This window comes from Capra hircus, chromosome 27, assembly GCF_001704415.2.
Source record: "Capra hircus breed San Clemente chromosome 27, ASM170441v1, whole genome shotgun sequence".
Taxonomy (NCBI): domain Eukaryota; kingdom Metazoa; phylum Chordata; class Mammalia; order Artiodactyla; family Bovidae; genus Capra; species Capra hircus.
The window spans coordinates 36863066-36883217 of record NC_030834.1 but is presented as its reverse complement, the minus strand read 5'-3'; the positions used below and the strand labels follow the sequence as shown (position 1 = coordinate 36883217).

The window sequence follows — 20152 nt, the reverse complement described above, 5'->3', positions numbered from 1 at the left end:
CTGGTTTGAATTACCAACAGAATCTGGAGGCAAGAAAGAAGCCTCCCAGAGCAAAGCAGGACTTAATTTCTAATTAAGGGGCCTTCTTCCAGGCCCCCTACTCCATAAATCACCATGGGGCATATGGATCAGTAGCTGTCACTCCAAGACCAACTCTTTTGAGTGAACTCTAACTCCTTGCTTTAAAAATCAGAATAATTTCCTCTGGATCAGTCAGAATGCTTGTATCTTCCATTCCACAGACCCTAATCGAGTCTCAGGTTCAGCTATGAGTCTTTTCGTGCTTGAACTGCCGTCAGTTTTCTCCAGCATGAAGACCATCTCTCTGGTCTGGCGGTGTCGCGTGGTTCCTCTACAGTCTCCTGGCTGCCCTCACTTCCCATGTCAGTTTGCTCAGCTTCCTTGCTTGGTCAGAGCAGTCATGTGACCACGCTGTTAGCTGTCTCTGGGGTTTACAGCAGCAGTTCTCACATACATTGTTCTCAGGACCCCCAGACACTCTTAAACATTTCTGAGAATCACAGTGTAGATGTTTGTTATATCTGTCAATATTTACCATATTGAAACTTAAAATGGAGACATTGCAACCATCTGTTTGTGAAGTGAAAAATATTTAACCCATTACATCCTAACAATATTTTGTGGAAAATAGCTAGATTTTTCAAAACAGAAACACATTTAGTGAGAGAAGTGATATATCACTTTACATTTTTGCAAAGCTCTTTAATGGCTGGCTTAGAGAAAGGGTGTTGGATTCTCATTTCTGCTTCTGAATTCACGTTGCAATCTGTTCTTTTAATTGATGTTCCAAGAGAAACTGTGGCCTCACACAGCTGCTGTGTCCTTGGAAAAGGGAGAGTATTTTAATTGCTTTGCTTCAGCTAATTTTGAGTTTTCTTCTTTGATAAAACACCAGATCTTGACAAGTGGTGATTTCTTAAATGCTGCATGCAGTGGAGAAACTGAAGCCCTTTCAGTGAGCTTCTTTTACTCCATTACCCTGAAAGTCACTGGCTTGTCTTGTTCTTGAATGACTCTTTTACCTGTGCATAGTATTGTAACATCCTGTGTTAGTCATCTGGAAAATACTGAATAACTGATTTATGTAGCTCTTACAAATATTGATGATTTCATTAATGATATCAAAATATATTTATTATTATAACTACAGATTTCACAAGAAAAGTCAAGTGGTGAGAAGCTGTTAAATCTCATAGTTGTGAAGATAATTATTCCAAAATCTAATCTTCATGTAAAAACTCAAATGTTATCACTGATAACTCATACTGACAATTGTTTTTCTTTTTTTTTTTTTACATACCAGACTTACTTTACTTATTTTGAGTGTAATAGCTGTCAAATACCCAGATCTGTATAACTATAGTTTATCTACTAATCATTTGTTGAAATAAAACATTTGTTGTTGTTGTTGTTCAGTTGCTAAGTCATGTCCAACTCTTTGTGACCCCATGGACTGCAGTACACCTGGCTTCTTTGTCATTTACTATCTCCCTGAGTTTGCTCAAACTCAAGTCCATCGAGTTGGTGATGCCATCGAACCACCACCTCATCCTCTGTCGTCCCCTTATCCTCCTGCCTCAATCTTTCCCAACATCAGGGTCTTTTCCAATGTCAGCTCTTTGCATCAGGTGGCCAAAGTATTGGAGCTTCAGCATCAGTCCTTCTAATGAATATTCAGGACTGATTTCCTTTAGGGTGGACTGGTTTGATCTCCTTGCAGTCCAAGGGACTCTCAAGAGTCTTCTCCACCACCACAGTTTGAAAGTGTCAATTTTTCAGTGCTCAGCTTTCTTTATGGCCTAACCCTCACATCCATACATGACTACTAGAAAAACTGGTGCATTGCAAAAACATTGGCCAGTTTTAGCTCAAAACTCAGTCACAGTGTTTTCCCCATGGTAACACTGCACTTCACTATTGAGCTGACATACTCTATGGGTAGTTCTGTTTCGTCAGACAGTGTTAAAAAAAGACATATAGTCAAGGGTTGACATTTAATAATAATTGGTACTATTTTCTGCCTCATCAAGGGCATTCTTAAGAGAAAATGGCAATTTTTTTCCTTTAGCCACTAGTGTGTGATGGTGAAAAATAGGATGACAACCTGCATGGTTTGGTACCACTCTGTTTATGCTAATAAGCGAGCTATTTTACCCATTATTGCTAGCATCAGTACTGTGAGAAAGGCAAGCAATGCCTTAATATTATCATGACAAATGTTTAGACTTCATGGACCATGTGGGACTTTCTCAGGAACCCTCAGGGCCCATGTGCCATGCCTGAAGTGCTGGCCTGATACAGGGTACGCCCAGCGCTGGTTGCATATTAAAAGAATGGAAAGATTATTTAAATACTGTTGCTCAGGTCCCAAGCCAGGCTGATTAAGTCACAGCTGTTGAGAGTGGGGCTCAGTATTTTTTAAAAAAGCTTCCTAGGTGTTTCTACTGTCAGTAAAGTTGAGAAACTTTGGTCTCAGTGGTATTTGAACCTGTTTTCAAGTGTTTGTTCCTATTTTAAATTTTATTATTCTGGCTTTTCCCAAGTTCATTGATCTGCTAAGAATACTTACCATTCTTCCATCTCATTCAAAGTTTAAACTCTGTAAGAAAACTTTTTAGACTTTAAACAAAGAAGATGATAAAGCATTAATGAACTATCACCTAGTTTGTACAATTAATTGGCCTTTTTTGTTTTAACCTTATTGCATTGCTTTTTATTAAAAGACAAATATAAAAATAAAAAGCTTATCTCCCATTTGTTCTTAAAAAATAATCAGGGGACTAGGTTAGAGTAGGTATAGTTTTAAATCATTCTTTTGTAATTACTCCCATAATGGGAATGGTGATCAAAAGGCTGTTCTCTCAGAGTTAAAGTATTTGAATCACAAAGATTGCAATCCCCTGCCTGTACTAGACCTAGAGAAGTATCAGTGCAATTTTAAAACATGTCTAACAATGCATTTATTGGTTCATCACAGTACTTTATCTTGAAGCCGTTTGGTTTATTGAGAATTTATTCTATTCTTTGTATTTTAAAATGATTATTGATTGCTATATGAACTTGTTCTTGGTAAAGAATCCACATGGAGGGTTTTTTTTTTCATTTACTGATAAGCAAAGAAAATCATATTGTGATGTATTAAATTCCTTCTTATACATAGAACTTTTCTCGATTTTGAATTTTACTGGGTAGACTATTCTAGCATCAATGGACAAAGAGTTAAGCCTGTTGATATAAATATGTGATAGCTCTCTATAAGGGACAGGATTTCCTGATAAATATTAGACCATAAAGCAAAGGATAGCAGTATTATAAAAATAAATTTTCTGCTTATGACATCTTTTCCTATGAAAAAATATAAAATCCTTTTAAAGATAACTTATCATTTTTTATGCTAACCCTCCCACACCTGAGCATACTTTTCTTTTTCTTTCCTTCAAAAATAAAACAAGCCAAGAAAGTCTCAGTGACACCAAGGGAGCTAATGGCAAAAATCCATGGCTGTGGTCTGTGGGCACTAGCCCTCTAGCCTGGTTGGTAAAACTATTTACAAAATGTCATTTGAACACTTTACTAGATGGAACTTAAGATGAGACTAGGAGGGGAAAAAGTATTTTTCTCCCTTCATATGGACTGTAGTTCTGAGCTGTTATCAAGCTGTCTCATATACCACCCAAGAGTGACTGATAGTCAGAGTCCGAACGAGAAGGAGAGAATTCCTCCAGGTCAGAAGAAGAGGATAATGATTTTTTAAGAGTATATCAGGAGATTGATGACATAGAGAGGACTTTCAGGCAGGCAAAGGCAATGGCTGGAAATAAACGTCTTGAGTTGTGCTAGTTTTCCGCCGTTGCTTTCAGAGCTGCCACAGGGAACAGCTTCACAGCCTTATTGACCATGAAGCCAGTAACATTTCCATTAAAATTTCCTAAATTAACTCTCTGAATGCTTGTGGACAAAGAGCAAATGGTCAGGCCTGAGGTTTCACTGACTTAACAATATTTGCTCTTCTTTTATTTGTTATTATTAGTTTTACTCTCTTTTAAATGATCAAATAAATTATTTAAGTTATTTATTTAACCTATCAGTACATCAAACTTATATGAAACAGGGAAGGAATATGAAATCCTACGCTCCCTTCAACGGACCTCATTTACCTTGGATTGCAGTCCCAGGCTCTCTGTTCTCCTCGAACCCCTGAGATGGGACTCCACGCAGGGTGAGTATGAGCTCCCTTCACTTTTATCTGCGACCCTGCCTAGCACCATTATCTTGGGGGAAAAAAGTTACATCTGCATATAATTTTGTATCTTGTTGTCTTTTCTTCCTTACAGAGTATTACCCAATGATAATACCTGTCCATCACCATCTCCCGGAGTTCACTCAAACTCACATCCATCGAGTCGGTGATGCCATCCAGCCATCTCATCCTCTACCGTCCCCTTTTCCTCCTGCCCCTAATCCCTCCCAGCATCAGAGTCTTTTCCAATGAGTCAACTCTTCGCATGAGGTGGCCAAAGTACTGGAGTTTCAGCTTTAGCATCATTCCTTCCAAAGAACACCCAGGGCTGATCTCCTTTAGAATGGACTGGTTGGATTTATGTTACAGATATCTTATTTGAAATATCTTGGCTTATTTCCACTTTTATAATCCCTTTTCTCCTTCTCTGCCGCTTTCCTGTTCCTTGATTCTCATCCTTATTTCAAAGTTATAGGAAAGAGTCATAGATCTGTAACCATTATTCACCATATACGATGTCTCAGGTGTAGATCTTTTTCACAGTCTTACTCTGAGATAGGAATTATCATTTCCCCCAGTTTGCTGATATTGAAACTCAAGCTTAGAAAGAACATGTGAATTAATGAGGTTGGTAGGTGTGGAGTCATGGGTGGACTCAAGCTGTACTGCCTTTCCCTGCAAAATGAGATTTTTAACCACTCTGCCTGTGAAGCTGTCTCTAACCATTGCCACAGAGTGTTCTTTAAAAAAGGAAGTTAATATTAGTTATTAACTAACATAGATTATGTTAACCTCAAAAGAATTACAATGTATTCCAAATAGCAGAAGCATCCCTTAATGGTCCTTTACAAGGCTGTGATCTGTAGATTTATCCGTCTTGAAGTCATTTGTGTTTTTTACACTTCGCATCTCACGGAGCACAATTTTCAGAAGTTTGTTGTTCACCCCATTAAGTCCTCCTCCTCTTAGACCTCTAGAAATTCTGCGCTCATCACTCCTTTCAGCTTCACAACAGCTCTCTGAGTTGCTGCCTTGGTCTGGGTTCACTCCCTGCCCCTCTTCTTGCATTATTGGCACCTGTCATATCTCATCTCAGCTCTGACTTTTGGAGTCGTAAACCAGTCAGCACTGTTGTCTCCACTTCTTCTTGATGTCTCTAATTGCCCTCCTTTGGATCCTTTCCCCATCAACTGTATTCTTCTGAAAGTACAGATCAAACAGATTTCACAAATTATTTCTGATATGAAAGCTTTGTTTGGGAGCTACTGTGAAGGATGGATTAAAAAGGGAGTTACATCTAAAGTCTCAAAGCTCTTGGTGTGATTAAGAGACGATGAGGCCTTGCTGGGGGGCGGGGGGAGGCAGGGGGCGGGGTGGGGAGGGGGAGATGGGTGATTAGTAAAGGAATGCTCTTGGCGTTAGCCCACTCTGTGGCCTTGGCAAACACTGAAGGTCTTTGGGTCTTAATCCTTTTACTTCCAAGAGGAAAGCTGTAATGACTACCTTTCCTTATTGTTTTGAACATTAGAGGAAATATATTCATTTAGACTTAAAAGAAGTACTCCAAAAGTTGTAGTTATTACAATCTAGATTAGACACAGTTGTGTTAAAAAAGGAGGTATAGATAATGAAGGAGAAAAGAATGAAAAAGCCCTCCAAGATGTTTATCCTGAGAGGCTGGGATAAGATTAATATACCTTGGATTATTTCTGGCCTTTGAGATTTCTGGCTTGTTCCTAACCTGCCACAATATATGGGATTTTGATTCTCATTTGGAAAAGCTACTGTTTTTTTAAAGATATAGTTTCGACAACACTGGCCTATTATTTGTCAGGTAACTATGCTATCTGTGCATTTCTATATGTAAGAAGATGGTAAAGGTGGGTAGTGACTGGAGAAATTGAGGGCTCAGCAAAGGGGTAGGAGGAAGAAAGACAGGAGGAGAAGGGGGAGATGGTTTTTTATTTTTTTGATTCATAGCTTACACTTGGGTTTGCTCCCGGGTGTTTTTAAGTAGTGTACAGATTTCCTGCTGATTATTGATTCTGCTTTATAATATCTGTATTTTATTACAGTTTGTTGCCTAAAGTTGAGTAAGCAAGTGATAGATTTCTTTAAAGTGTTTGCTCTCCAAGAAGACATTGATTCCTATTATATTGTGGCTTAATTCACAGATACTTCCAGGGAGGACCTCTGTTCATTGCTCAGGTTCAAGGCTCTAGCCATTTATCCTTCCCTAGATTATTCTTGCCCAAAGGAGAGGTTTCACCAATAAAGCAGCAGGGTCAAGTCTTACATTATAAACAACAATATTGATTAAAAATTTGCATTTCTCCCTGTCAGTACTCATGCTTCCAGCTTACAGTGATGTACCCTGTCAAATTTCTGTAATACATTCCCTTGCCACTTGAAAAAATATATTAGAAGGACTAACACCAAGTACATACTTCCTACAATAAGATTTCAATACCTCGATGCTTTCTGGTTTTGCCTCCCCCCACCTTTTGTATCCTTCCTGTAGATTCTGTAATCTGTGTGCTCTGTATTCTCTTTCATCTTCCAAGTATCTGACATTCAGATTATACCCACGGTTTCACTTGCTGGTGTAGAACATCCTTCAGTGTGTTTCCATCAGGGCTTTTAACGTGTATTTTGAAAAATTTACATAACCTGCCTTCACTTTTCTGTTTCCTCCCACAGTTCAATTGACCAATATATTACACAATCTAGTTCTTCCTGTTTTCCTTAAATACTCTATTAAGTTCCCTCAGTACTCTAACCTGAGCTTTGGAATCTAAAAATCTTCCATTTTTTTTTTTAAAGTTGGCATCCCAGAATTTTTAATTCAAGAATTCTTGCCCTATTTTAATTGACTTTATCAGAGCTAATTTGAATCTTGTTTCAGGTGAAGTTCATGGGTGTGTGTGCTAAGTTGCTTCAGTCATGTCCAACCCTGTGACCCCATGCACTGTAGCCCGCCAGGCTCCTCTGTCCATGGGATTCTCCAGGCAAGAATACTGGAGTGGGTTGCCATGCCCTCCTCCAGGGGATCTCCCTGACCTTTCCGTAATTAGTACATTGAGCACATGTATTTATTTCCTCACTTACTCTTGCCATTCAGGCCTTGAAAGTTTGGATTGCAGTTATTAGGCATTGTCTCAAGAAACACTAGTCAGAAGTCCTGGATTTGATTCTTCAGTCTGTTAACTGGAATGGACCACCAGCCTCTCCAGCAGGGGGGTACTTTGTCTGTGCCACGGAAATCCTTCCAGCCAAATGGCTACAGCTTCGTGTGTCTCCTCTATGATCACCTGATACATTTGTTTTGGTAGGGAAATCACATCCTGAAGATTTCACAGTGATTGTTCCAGTTATTTATAATTCCAGTTCCTTCTATTGTATACCTCTATTTCAGAATTCCTTTCCTTAACTAACACTGAAACATTAGCTAGAAGGTGAGCTGCATCAAGAATACCTGTGTTTTTCCTGTCATCAGGAGGTCACCTCACTCTCTTGTTTACCGTGCAACTCTGAGAGATTATATCTTGTGCTTCTGATTCTCTCAATCAATCAGTCAATCTCAGATTTTAAAAAAAGGCATATCATGTCATTCTAGTATAAATATACAAATTTTTGTAATGAAAAACTACTTAGGAACTCCTAAGTTTAAGACCATAGACCATAGCAAACATAAACTTGATTTTTATAACTGAAGTTATTTTGGCTACTGTCGGAGTAAATGTACCTTTAGTGACCATTCATGACTGGTTTTTTTTTTTTTTTTTTTCATGACTGTTGAAAATAGAGAAAGCAACAGGAACAGCAACAGGAGACCTCGGAGAGACAGACGTGCCCCAAACTACACCCTCGGGGGAGCTGCCTGCGGGGATCTGGTTAGGAACAGGTGTGCAGACATGAGGATGTGCTTTTCCACTTGTTTCTCTTTTCCTCTCCAGCCACTCCTCTGATCTACTCAGAAAATTTGTTCTTAAAGTTCTGGATTGGCTGTGGGGGTATATTCAAATTCATTGGATATTTGAACTGATCATCTTCTCACTTTCACTGTATAGATACATCCTGGGAAGGATTTCACAATATACAGAATATTTTATTTTAATGAAGCAACTGGAAAATCAGTGTAAAGAATTATTTAATATTAACATAATCCATTACCAGAAATGCTGTGGAAATTCAGAAAAGAAGACATTGATTGGTATTACTTAGAATTTTCCAAATAATTTTCATACAATGGATAGGATACTAGTGAGACATAAAGAAATGAGATTTTGGGGAGGCAGTTGTTCTAGGCAAGGGGGACCACTCAAGCTAAGGCAGAGCTGAGACTTTCAGGTCACATATTCAGAGGGCAGGAAGCAAGCCCATGTGATTGGTTGGAGGCCGTAATTTGAGAATGGTAAGAAGTTGTATAGTGAAAAGCAGATTGAGTTAAAATCTTGACTATGAAATGAGGTGAGATGAGACCCAGTCATTCAAGGAACTAGATCTAACCCTACAGAGCACTACCAAAGAGGTTTAAAAGAGATGTGTCTTATAAAGGTTAGTCTATGAGCACAGTACTGTACAGATTGAAACAGGAAAGAAAATGATGATCTGTCATGAGGTTGATGGTAAAGGTCTAGACTAGTACAACTATTCTATTTTTATTTGTAAAAATAAGGAGATGTGAAGCACACTGCAAGGGGAAAAGCTAACCGTGCTTGGAGTCTGCAGGGGAGCCAAGAAGTTTGGGATGAGAAAATGGTATGGAAATTAAGAAAGAGTTTACAATGTTTAATACAATTTTTCCTTCATTTTCATTATAAATTGTATAGTTGGGGCAAACAATCAAATGAAAAAAAAAAATTGTACTAGATCCTCCTGGAGAATTGAATGTAATTAAAGACTTCCCTGGTGGCTCAGACGGTAAAGCGTCTGTCTACAATGCAGGAGACCTGGGTTCGAGCCCTGGGTTGAGAAGATCCCTTGGAGAAGGAAATGGCAACCCACTCCAGTACTATTGCCTGGAAAATCCCATGGACAGAGGAGCCTGGTAGGCTAGAGTCTATGGGATCGCAAAGTGTCGGACACTACTGAGCAACTTCACAGAGTGGGAGATGCTGCTAGAAAAACAGGCTAGCTCAAGGGAGAGCTGGCCCCTTCCAAAGGCTAATAGGCAATTTTTATTGCCTCAAAAAAGAGAAAATTCCTACTGGAAGAGTGGCATTAGGTGATTGGTTAGGATGCTACAGGGGAGAAGCCTAGTAGGCTACAGTCCATGGGGTCGCAAAGAGTTGGACACGACTGAGCGACTTCACTCTCACACACACACACACACACACACACACACACACACACACACACACACAAAGAAAGGGTCAATAGTTTTAAGATATGGACCTGTTTTGATTCTGTAACTCAAGACCTAAGTTGTAAAACTTAGTCAATGATCCTGTTTACTTATACACTGAGTAGCACTTTTTGTGATTTGTATATTAAAGACAAAACACAATAAACTTAAACAAATGGGATTTCAAAATGTCATTAGTGTTAGTTCATTAGTTCTATTAAATTTTTTTATTCCAATGAAAAACAAAAGCAGTATTCTGTTTCACTTTTGCTACATTAGTTTAGGACAAAGTCCTAACTTTCCATTTTTTTCCTTCTAATGTAAGAACACGGATCTGATTCCCTTTTCCATAACATTTTCTGTGACTGACTTTCTAACAAAGGCCTCTGTGACTCTTCTGCTCCTGGGGTGAGAAGGGGTTTCAGATAGAACCTTAACTGAAAGAGGAATTATCTTGCTGCCCAAAAGATTGCACTTTTATAGAGAAAAAATCTTTTTTCTCTAAAATGTTTCCTGTTACTCATTATCAGATACATACCTCACTGGGTAAGAGGGGTTAATAGCCACCTGCTTGCTGTCTTATTATTTCCTGTCAATTTAAATATAGGCTGGAAACATAATGATATCCCTAGATTCATTGCTACCATCTCCACCGACAGAGAGGAGGACGTGATGAAACACTTCTATGCTGGTTCCCCCCACACCAGGCATGAGTGCAGAGCCGCTTCAGACACTGCTGCTTCATTCCATTCATTCATCTAAGCTTAATGGAACAAAGTACCCATGTAGGTATTGAGCATATTACAGATACACATGCTGTACAAAGAGATTTCAAAACTTACAGATCTGCTTCACTGCCTTCAGATGCGAGGAACTATCTTATTTGAATGATGAAAGTAGTTAACACTTACTAGGTGGCAGGGACCATTCTAAATATTTTTAACATATTAACTTCTTTAAGCCTCACAATAACCCCACTTTATTATCCCCATTTTCCAGAGGAGGAAACTGAAGCTTGTAGAAGTGAAGTGACGTTTCTAAGGGAAGTGACAGAAGCAAGATTGTTAGAGCCTGGCATTTGTTTTCAAGAATCCTGAGCTCCTTGAGCAATTTGTACCAGGGTAGGAGACCAGTGCCTCTGAGCAGGAAAAAAAGAACTGCAGAGAGACCCGGCTACGATCACAGAGTCCACAGCTCTGTCAAAGTCTCTGAGGGCCTCAGAAGCAACAAAGCTGATCTCTAAGGGACCAGATAGATCTAGGACAGGAACAGAGGCCTCCAGTGTTGGTGACTGGTGGAGCCTCCCCTTGTGATCAGCTTTGGGTGAGTCTCCACATAGCGAGGAATTTTGAGGACCTTGGAGCAGAAGGCCACCAATAGTTCTTGAGGTGGAATTTGCCACCAGGTGGTCAGAATGAGGCTCAGAGACTTCACTAATTTTGTCTTCAAGTAAGCAACACTTTATAGCCCACAGGGGTTTGTGGATTCATTTGAGTAGAATCATCATTCATTTGAGTAGATTCTTCCTCATTTGAGTAGAATCAACTTTAGAGCCACAAACAATTCACTTTCCCACCACCTGCTTGTAAAAGGTCATCAAAAGTATCAAGTAGAGCAAAGACAATCACACATAGCTCTTTAGGGGACTTCTCTGGTGGTCCAGCAGCTAAGACTCCAAATCAGGTGCCCAGGTTCAATCCCTGGAACTAGATCAGGGAACTAGATCCCACGTGCTGCAGCTAAAGATCCCTAGAACTAAGACTTGGCACAGCCAAACAGAAAAATATTTGGGAAGCAGTGCATGTATTATACCTTCCCAGCTTTCCCACATCATCATTTTCCTCAAAAGCTAGGCTTTCAAGAATCAAGCGAGTTTATTTTTAAATAGAAAACACCATAAGTTAACAACATGAAAAAGCAGCAGTATATCTCCTAAGGGTACTAACTCAGTTCAGTCCAGTTCAGTCACTCATTTGTGTCCGACTCTTTGTGACCCCACGGACTGCAGCACGCCAGGCCTCCCTGTCCATCACCAACTCCAACTTGCTCAAACTCATGTCCCTCGAGTTAGTGTTGCCATCCAACCATCTCATCCTCTGTTGTCCCCTTCTCTTCCTGCCTTCAATCTTGCCCAGCATCAGGGTCTTTTCACATGAGTCAGTTCTTCCCATCAGGTGGCCAAAATATTGGAGTTTCAGCTTCAGCATCAGTCCTTCCAATGAATATTCAAGAGTGATTTCCTTTAGGATGGACTGGTTGGATCTCCTTGCAGTCCAAGGGACTATGAAGAGTCTTCTCCAACTCCACAGTTCAAGAGCATGAATTCTTGGGCACTCAGCTTTCTTTATAGTCCAACTCTCACATCCATACATGACTACTAGAAAAACCATAGCTTTGACTAGACGGACCTTTGTTGGCAAAGTAATATGCTTTCTATGTTGGTCATAACTTTTCTTCCAGGTACTAACTACCACAATGATGTTTATTTTTACATATTATCTTTCACTTGCATAATTTCATGCATTTGCAGTCATACCTTGTTGACTGTTCCATTTTTTTTCTGAGCCCATGGATGCTAATGCAGCAGATTATCTTCTAAACTAGAAAATAACAGAAATGATACTATTCAAATGCTCATCAATTATTGGACTGATGCTCCCTCCACTCTTATTTATTTATTTATTTTACCACCACATGTCCTTTTTTCCTGCCCTGAATTGCCTTGAGTTTTCCAAATAACCTGGGCTTTTCAAATAGTTCAGACTTATTCTGGTTAAATAATAAAAGCAGCAAATTCCCCTTTCACGTTGTCACGTTGTTCCTCCTCTGCTAGGAATGTGATGGAAAGAGGACAGAGTGAATAAGGCCTCAGTTCTAATCATCTCCTCACCTACTTTTAGGAGTTTGTGTGCAGATTTACCAACCTTGTAAATTAATAGCTGGCATCAAAATGTGACTACAAGTGGTGATCCTATGTGCCTTACAAAATTGTCAGAATCGTATTATCAAAATCTGATAAAAAACTTCTCAAAACATTTATACAGAACATAGATGTAAACTTTTGCATAGCTAAAATTATTTATCTTTAATGTAATTGCTTTGGCTTTTCCCACCTATCATTTCTAAGTAGCTCAACTGAATTTAAGAAATAATTGATACATGCAGCGACCTGCCAAGTCTGGGTACCATTGTCTGGAAGATGTTGAATCAGCTGCAGACCATCCTGAGACAGGTAACATCATCATCCATGGCATATAGCGCCAGTAGGTAGAGGGAATGCTTTACATCCAAGGAGATGGACTACTTTCTATCTACTCAGTTTTAGAAAAAGGTACTGAACTGTCATTAAGAAAAAATTGATAGCTATTGTATAAATTTCACAGATGTTTACTCCATTATCTGTTATTTATGCAGAACTCATGTTTCACTTATGAAACAGCACTAAGTTGACCACAAAGCAGCAGGAGTTACTAAGAGCAAGCTCTGTGATCCTGTTTTTTTTTTTTCTTGTTTTAAAGAAATTATCACTGTCTTCTGTTGTTAGTCTTTGTGAACCTGATTGCTTCTAGAATGGCCTCTTCTTAATCAAAATTAAGGACATAAACATTGAACATAAAAGCAAATTAACCGGGTGTCTTATCTTAAAATTACTTGATAGAATCATCTAGAATTTATCTTATCTCTAAAGGAATGAATTAGTTTAGTGGAGGAGCAGGAGGTTCTTTGATTGTTTTATTAGAAAATTTATCACAAACTTATACGTGAGTGATATTTGGCTCAAGTGAAATCAGAGGGTTGCACATCAATCATAGTTCAATAAAAACTTAAAAATTTTTTCCTTTAATGAAATCTGAGGGGGAAAGTGACCTTAGAGACAGTGGTAGTTAACAATAAAAGGCCACAAATTACTTGACATTCCTGACATTGAAAAGCGCTTGGGACTGCTCTAATGAATAGAGTATGGTAGACAAGATGCTGTGGTTTCCTACCTACATCATGAAAGATTATGCTTTCTGTTTCTTTCTTTCTGGAGGAAGTCAGACATCAAGGAAGAGGTCCTGCTACCCTGAGACAACACACACTGGAGAGGCAACACCCAGCCATAGCCAGTCTCCACCACAGCCACGTGAGTGACCCTCTGGGGCACCTCGGCCAGCTAGCCCCACCTGACATCTGGACTGCAATTGCATCCGAGTCCCAGGTGAGACCTGCCCAGCCAGCCGAGCCTTTCCCAGAACCCTGACACGTAACCATGAGCAAAGGAAAATGAAATGCCCCTAAGCTTGGGGATCATTTTTCACACAATAATATTTGCTGGAGTAGTAGTCCTAAAGTTAATTTATGTAACTCTTAAGTAGATGGTAAGGCTGATATACAACATTCAAGCTACAGAAATTCCTGCTCTTGGTTTCATCATTCATTAAACTTGTGATCTAGCCAAAGTGTCATTTAATGCCTTGGTTCCTTTGTCTATAAAATGTCCATCTCTTTAGAGTTGCTCTAAAGTTTAAGTGAGAATCCATGTAGAAATCCTTATAGAAGGAGGCATGAGAAGCATTATCCTCCTATTAGACATAACCGATAAGTGGAAATTATAATGCAAATATCTTATAATAGAGATGTGATAATAGTTTTTCTTACAGATCAAATTTTCAGAGAGATATTTAAGCTATTGCTTATTTTCCATAATGATATTTATTGTTGGATCAAGGGGGTGAAAGAATACAAATTCAATCAAAGTACATGAAAGCATGTGCCTGCTTAAGAGTTTCATTTTCTTCTCTCTTCTTATTGTGGTATTACTCGGCATGATGTATTATGGGTTTTAGGGGTGATTTGTATTCATCATAAAAATTCCCTTCAGTATTATTAGAGCCCATTGTGGGATGCTTAGGACTGTCTGAAAGTCATTCGTCATTCAGGATGTATGATAAAACCATGGTTAGGCAGCTTCCAGCCACTGTCATATTTACACTTCTGGAAAACAACATAGTGAAACAACATTTGGGAAGGGAGTGACCTTGATGCTTTCATGTCATGCTATTGTGATAAATATCATCAATGCTAGAACTTTTTAACATCAATCCTATCGAGAATCAACTGCTCCGACATCTGAAAAGCTACATCCCCACACTTTATTTCTGACTATTTCCCTTGGAATGTAAATGAGCTGCTTCTCGCAAGCATGGTCCTTGATGTGACATTGGAGTGTACTTTCGTTCGCTGAGGTCTTTCAAGAGACAAAAATCTGCAATCTTCAGGCTGGGGTTCTGGGAATTATATATGTAAAGAGAGAGCCAGACTTCCGTTTCTGTATAAGGAGGAGACTTGCTGAGTGAAGAAACTGAGTTGCCCCCTGGAATGAGCCTCATGGGTCTGAATGGCTGCTTCTACACACATAGTGTAGGCCAACACATAGGGTGTCCAACACATAGTGAGGCCAAACAGACCCAAACATGAGAGCTTGGAGGAGAAAAAGGTTTACAGCAGGGCTGAGCAGGGAGAATGCAGCAAGGAGCCTGTGTCCAGAGCCTGTGTCACCGTTCCACTCCCAAAACCCTGAACTCCCCAAGGGGCTTCAGCAAAGCATTTTTAAAGTCCAGGTGAAGGAAGGGTGTTCTCACTCACAGTACTCTGGCTGATTTTGAAGTCACAGGGCGGTTAACATTATCAATCCTTAGGCACCAGAAGGTCTAGGGGCTACATACTCATGACCATCAGGTAGGTAATGTCTTCCAATTGATGGCAGTTTTAGCAACTGAAAAACTCAGGAAATACACATGAGATACTATTATCTTCAGAGAAGAACTACAGCAGATGATACGGGGCTAGGGTCTGTCCCAGGAAGACCCTCCAGAGTCCTGCTCGTCACAAGCGAAGTTGGGCTTCTCTGTCCTTACAGGTATTTACCATTTCCTAGAGTCATAGATTGGAGAAGGCAACGGCCACCCACTCCAGTGCTCTTGCCTGGAAAATCCCATAGACGGAGGAGCCTGGTAGGCTGCAGTCCATGGGGTCGCAAAAAGCTGGACATGACTGAGCTACTTCACTTTCACTTTTCACTTTCATGCTTTGGAGAAGGAAATGGTAATCCACTCCAGTGTTCTTGCCTGGAGAATCCCAGGGACGTGGGAGCCTGGTGGGCTGCTGTCTATGGAGTCGCACAGAGTTGGACACGACTGAAACGACTTAGCAGCAGTAGCAGCAGAGTCATAGATTACACAAGATAAAGAGGAGATACCAGTTTCTCATCATCCTGGCGGTGATGCTGTCTTACATTTGTATGAGTGGGGAATCATGCAGTTTACCTATACTGCTTGTGTGCTTGCCACCTTTTTCCTGAAAGCAATAGAGGAAAAAAAGCCAAAATCACCCTTTGTCTAGAATCTTTAAGACAATGCCAACTCTCATTTTGGAAGAGTAGAAATTATTTTATTAAGTGTTATTGTTTCCAGTACCAAAACTAGTTCTTCAATGCAAAGTACAAACTGTGAAACTTTCTTGTAAAAAAAAAATCCTCCATGATTCTGATGAAGAAGAAAAGCGAAATTATAGGAATTCAGAAGCCCCCTAATTTGGATGCTTTTTATTTATCCTAGGCTTATTTCTCCTTCTTCTGTCTTGCTGGCCCTTCCCCCACTGTAACGAGTCTCTCATTGCCAAACACACTCTGAGACTTAACACAATCTATTGCCACTGCTAGGAATGCACTTTCCTGAGGTTCCAACAGTTGAGAAAGCCCTAACTTCTCTAAGTGCTCCATTGAACTCTAATTTCCAAATTTTCCGTAATGTTCTCTAGCCAGAATTCTATGTCCCTCAGACATACCTCCAGGGGAATCTGTTTATACTTCTTATCAGTGGTGGTTTGTTGTCCACTGTATTTTATCATTCATTATAAAAGAAGAAGGAAGAAGAAGGAAAAGGAAAAGGAAGGGGAAGGAAATGGCAACCCACTCCAGTGTTCTTGCCTGGAGAATCCCAGGGACGGGGGAGCCTGGTGGGCTGCCGTCTATGGGGTCGCACAGAGTTGGACACGACTGAAGCGACTTAGTAGTAGTAGTAGTAGTATTTTATCATTCATTACATTCTGTGTTTGAAATTAAAGATGCTTATTATGTTGGTTGCCAAAAATTGTAAAAGATCTGAGATTTTATCTCAATACAATCTAACAAGTGTGCCTTAGCAGTTTCATGACTTGCTGGAAGACATGAAACTTCTGGGTCAGAAACAAAGGCCTTCATTACCCACAGATAGAGCAGTAGCCAGAGCACCTGTATGTGCGCCATTTCTCTGAACCCTGAATCCCACCAGGAGCCTTGAGGAAGGTAGATGCTGCCTGCGTAGGCAGTAGGTTGCATAATGGAAAGGAACCCATGTCCTTTATAATGAGCTGTAAGTCCACCTGACGTTTGCCCAGAAGAACACATTATTTTTATTATAGTGGATGGTACACAGATATGCCCTTGCTGCAGAGACAGCTCTCTCTGCTGTCTTCCGTTCACTGTGCAAACCTCCCAGGAAAGGCACCCAGCACCTCAGCTCTCCAGACACCAAGAAACGTGGCTGATTCATGGAATAGTCTCCCAATGTTAGTTTCCTCCATTTTGCTCATAAGTCTTTCTGTCTGTTCATTATGGCCTTATAACCTAGGAAGAATGTCTTATTCATATTTCTAATAGAATAAACATTGTTTCTTGAAGAAAGTTCATCCAGCCTTCTGAGTAAATGGAGTGATAGAGCAAGGGTGTTAAGAATCTCCTCTGTCTACACCCTAGATTTTTAAAGAATCTACCTTGCTGATAGCAGAATGGAAACCAGTGAGTATGTATTTCAATGTTGAGCATGCAGCCTCCCTATTATACTTAGATTTTCTCTTTGGGGTTGATTAACTCTTAGGGCTTCCAAATTCTATTTCATCCAATCCTTGCCACAAGCAAAGTGCCTCCTACTTTCTTATTCCCAGCTTCATCAAGACCAGAGCCCAGGCAAAGAAGGTTCATTTCAGCAGGGTGTAAATACTGATGACAGCTTTAGTGTTGTTACCCATCTGAGACTGACAGTAAGCTAAACAAGAAGGAAATATAAGTTGGGTAAGTGTGAGCAATTGCTAGCTACCCTAATTAATAGAAATTTTGACTGCTGTTCCTGAAATCGTACATTCACACTACACTGATGAACACCTGCCCTTCCTATGTGTAGGAGTAAGCTTGGGAAATGAGTCCCAACACTACAGGGACATTAGTTAATATTTAAATAGTCAAGAGCAAAAATACAGCACTGTGGCTATCACATAAGCCATAGCTTTTCCATTTGAAAGCAGGTATAAAGTAACACCAAATAGTTTTGAATTACAGACGAGAAAAAAATACTTGTTCCTGCCAAGACAAACATTTGGTATAATCTTTTTCTAAGGAAAACTTTCTGGGTAGCCCCAAACATGTTTTTTTTTTTTTTAATGACCATTGAGACTGCCAAGAGAGTTTGAAAGGAAGAATAATTATTACTTAGAGACCAAACAGGAAGATGATTATCTTTTAACAGGAGAAATGTGCCTGAGTATGAGAGGTAACTAGGTGGATTTTATTTAAAAAAAAAAACATCAAAGAATGCCTAGGGCATATACTACATTATATTTAATATAACATTTGCATGGAACTTGACAGAATTCCCAGAAATGCTTTCAGTAGCATGTCATTTTGCAGCTTTATATGTATAGAGACCATTATGATAATTATGGGCCAATTTTAGTAATTAATATTCACCACAAAATATCAAACCCTGCAGTTTACACGCCCAGCTTCACTCAACATTCAGATCATTTCAAAGTTACACCTTGGGGCAGACCTGTGATCCCCAGCCTAAACCTGCAACTAGGCACTACCAGTCAGTCTGAGGGATCTCACTGCTATGTTGGTTTACTGATAACTCCTCCCTCTGCAGCCTGCCCACACCCCTCCCCCCCACACACACTTTGTGAGCTTCACTGGGGTTGAGCCATGCCAACCCCATCTCCCGGGCATAGCTCCATCTCCTGGGCATAGAATAGTGTCTCAGGCAGAAAGATAAAGAAACAACCAAAGGACGAATGGGTCCCTCGTTTTACCCTTTAGGGCTCCACTTTCAGACTTCTTTCCGTCCATAGGATTCTTGGTAGCTGTCAACTCTTCTCCGCAACGTGCTGGCAGAGGGCATTTTCTCTAAACCCATAGACCACAGGCGACATCTTGGTTTGGTGAAAGGGGAAGAAGGCCCTTTCATGCTTGCAGTCACAATGACTGGAGTTTCCTCTTTCTCATGATTTTCCTTCTCTTCATTTGTTCCTTGGTTTTCACTTTTTCCTGAGTGTAGAGCGTGTCACTCCTGGCTGCTCTTGGACACCTTGGCAGTTCACCCAGTTCACAAACTGCCTTCCTGTCAGCCTTGCCTCCTGCCGCCATCATTCAGTCCCCAGCAACTTGTGTGTGGTGTTTGCTCCCAGACACGTTCCACACGTGCACTCACGTGGTGTGTCTGTAACATGTCTTGTACATATTGTGATCTGATAAGTACATAGAAAAGAGTGATAAGGGCCTGGAGAGAATGCAGGACTATGGGTTCTCACTTTTCAAAAGCAAATATTAATTTTATAAGGGCAATTTCAGAAAATAAATCAAATTTTTCTATTCAGTGTTTGGGTTAGGTCCCATAAAATTTGAGCTCCATCAAATCTCAGATTATTTGAGCCACATCAAGTTTTGGATTGGTCAGTCTTTCTGGACCTGGGCAGGATTCTAGTCAGGAAAAATATCTATGCATCCCTCTCATGGTGAACTCCAGAGAATGCATGTATTTTGTTTGCTTCTGGTATTATTTCTAGCACAGATCCTACTCCCATCCATCTGTCTCCCTCCACTAAGTTCCTTCTCCTTTCACATTTTCTGCAGAAATGGATTTCCTGAAGGAAAAACCAGAGGGCAAGCAAAAGGCTGTTAGCACAGGAGTTGACTTAGGACGGAGCCACGCATTTTGCAGCTGGATCTGGAATCCATCTCCATGTAGGTCATGGTCTGCTTCCCTCTGTGTCCCCTGACTCATCTTGCAAATCAAACTGGTTCCTGGAAGCCTGAGGTGTATTGTGAAGGACAGAGAAGGATGTGTTTAGGGGAGGTGTCAGCCCCACATACAGAAAAAGTTACTTAGCTCTGGCAAGTTTTCTTCACTGCTCGGCGAGCTTTCCTCCTTTTCCTTATTTATCTATGCTGTTTTTTTGCCCCAGATATGTTTCTAACACTCAGAGAAGTTACCAGTGGTTTCCTGCTCTGTCCTCCCATCAGTTTTTTCATTTCCTTCTCATCAGATTCATCTCCCATTTGTGTTCTCTAAACCTAAGGCAGTAAGACGACTGTCTGGTCTCTTCTTGGCTCTCATAAAGCCTCATTAATTTGAAGAGACTGCTACGTTGCAAATAGGGAAGCCTCTTCAGAATGATTGTGAGGTGGGGAAAGGGTGGTATGTGCTGAAGGAAACTGAGGAATTGAGGCCTGGAGGATATTGTTATAGACC

The 20152-nt window shown here is 40.2% G+C and overlaps 1 long non-coding RNA gene across 1 annotated transcript; it reads left to right on the top strand.

Annotated features, from left to right (window-relative positions):
• LOC106503660 lies at positions 12740-19877 on the top strand. The gene is made up of 3 exons (XR_001297352.2): positions 12740-12840; positions 13642-13809; positions 19534-19877. It is a non-coding gene; the product is annotated as an uncharacterized LOC106503660 (long non-coding RNA).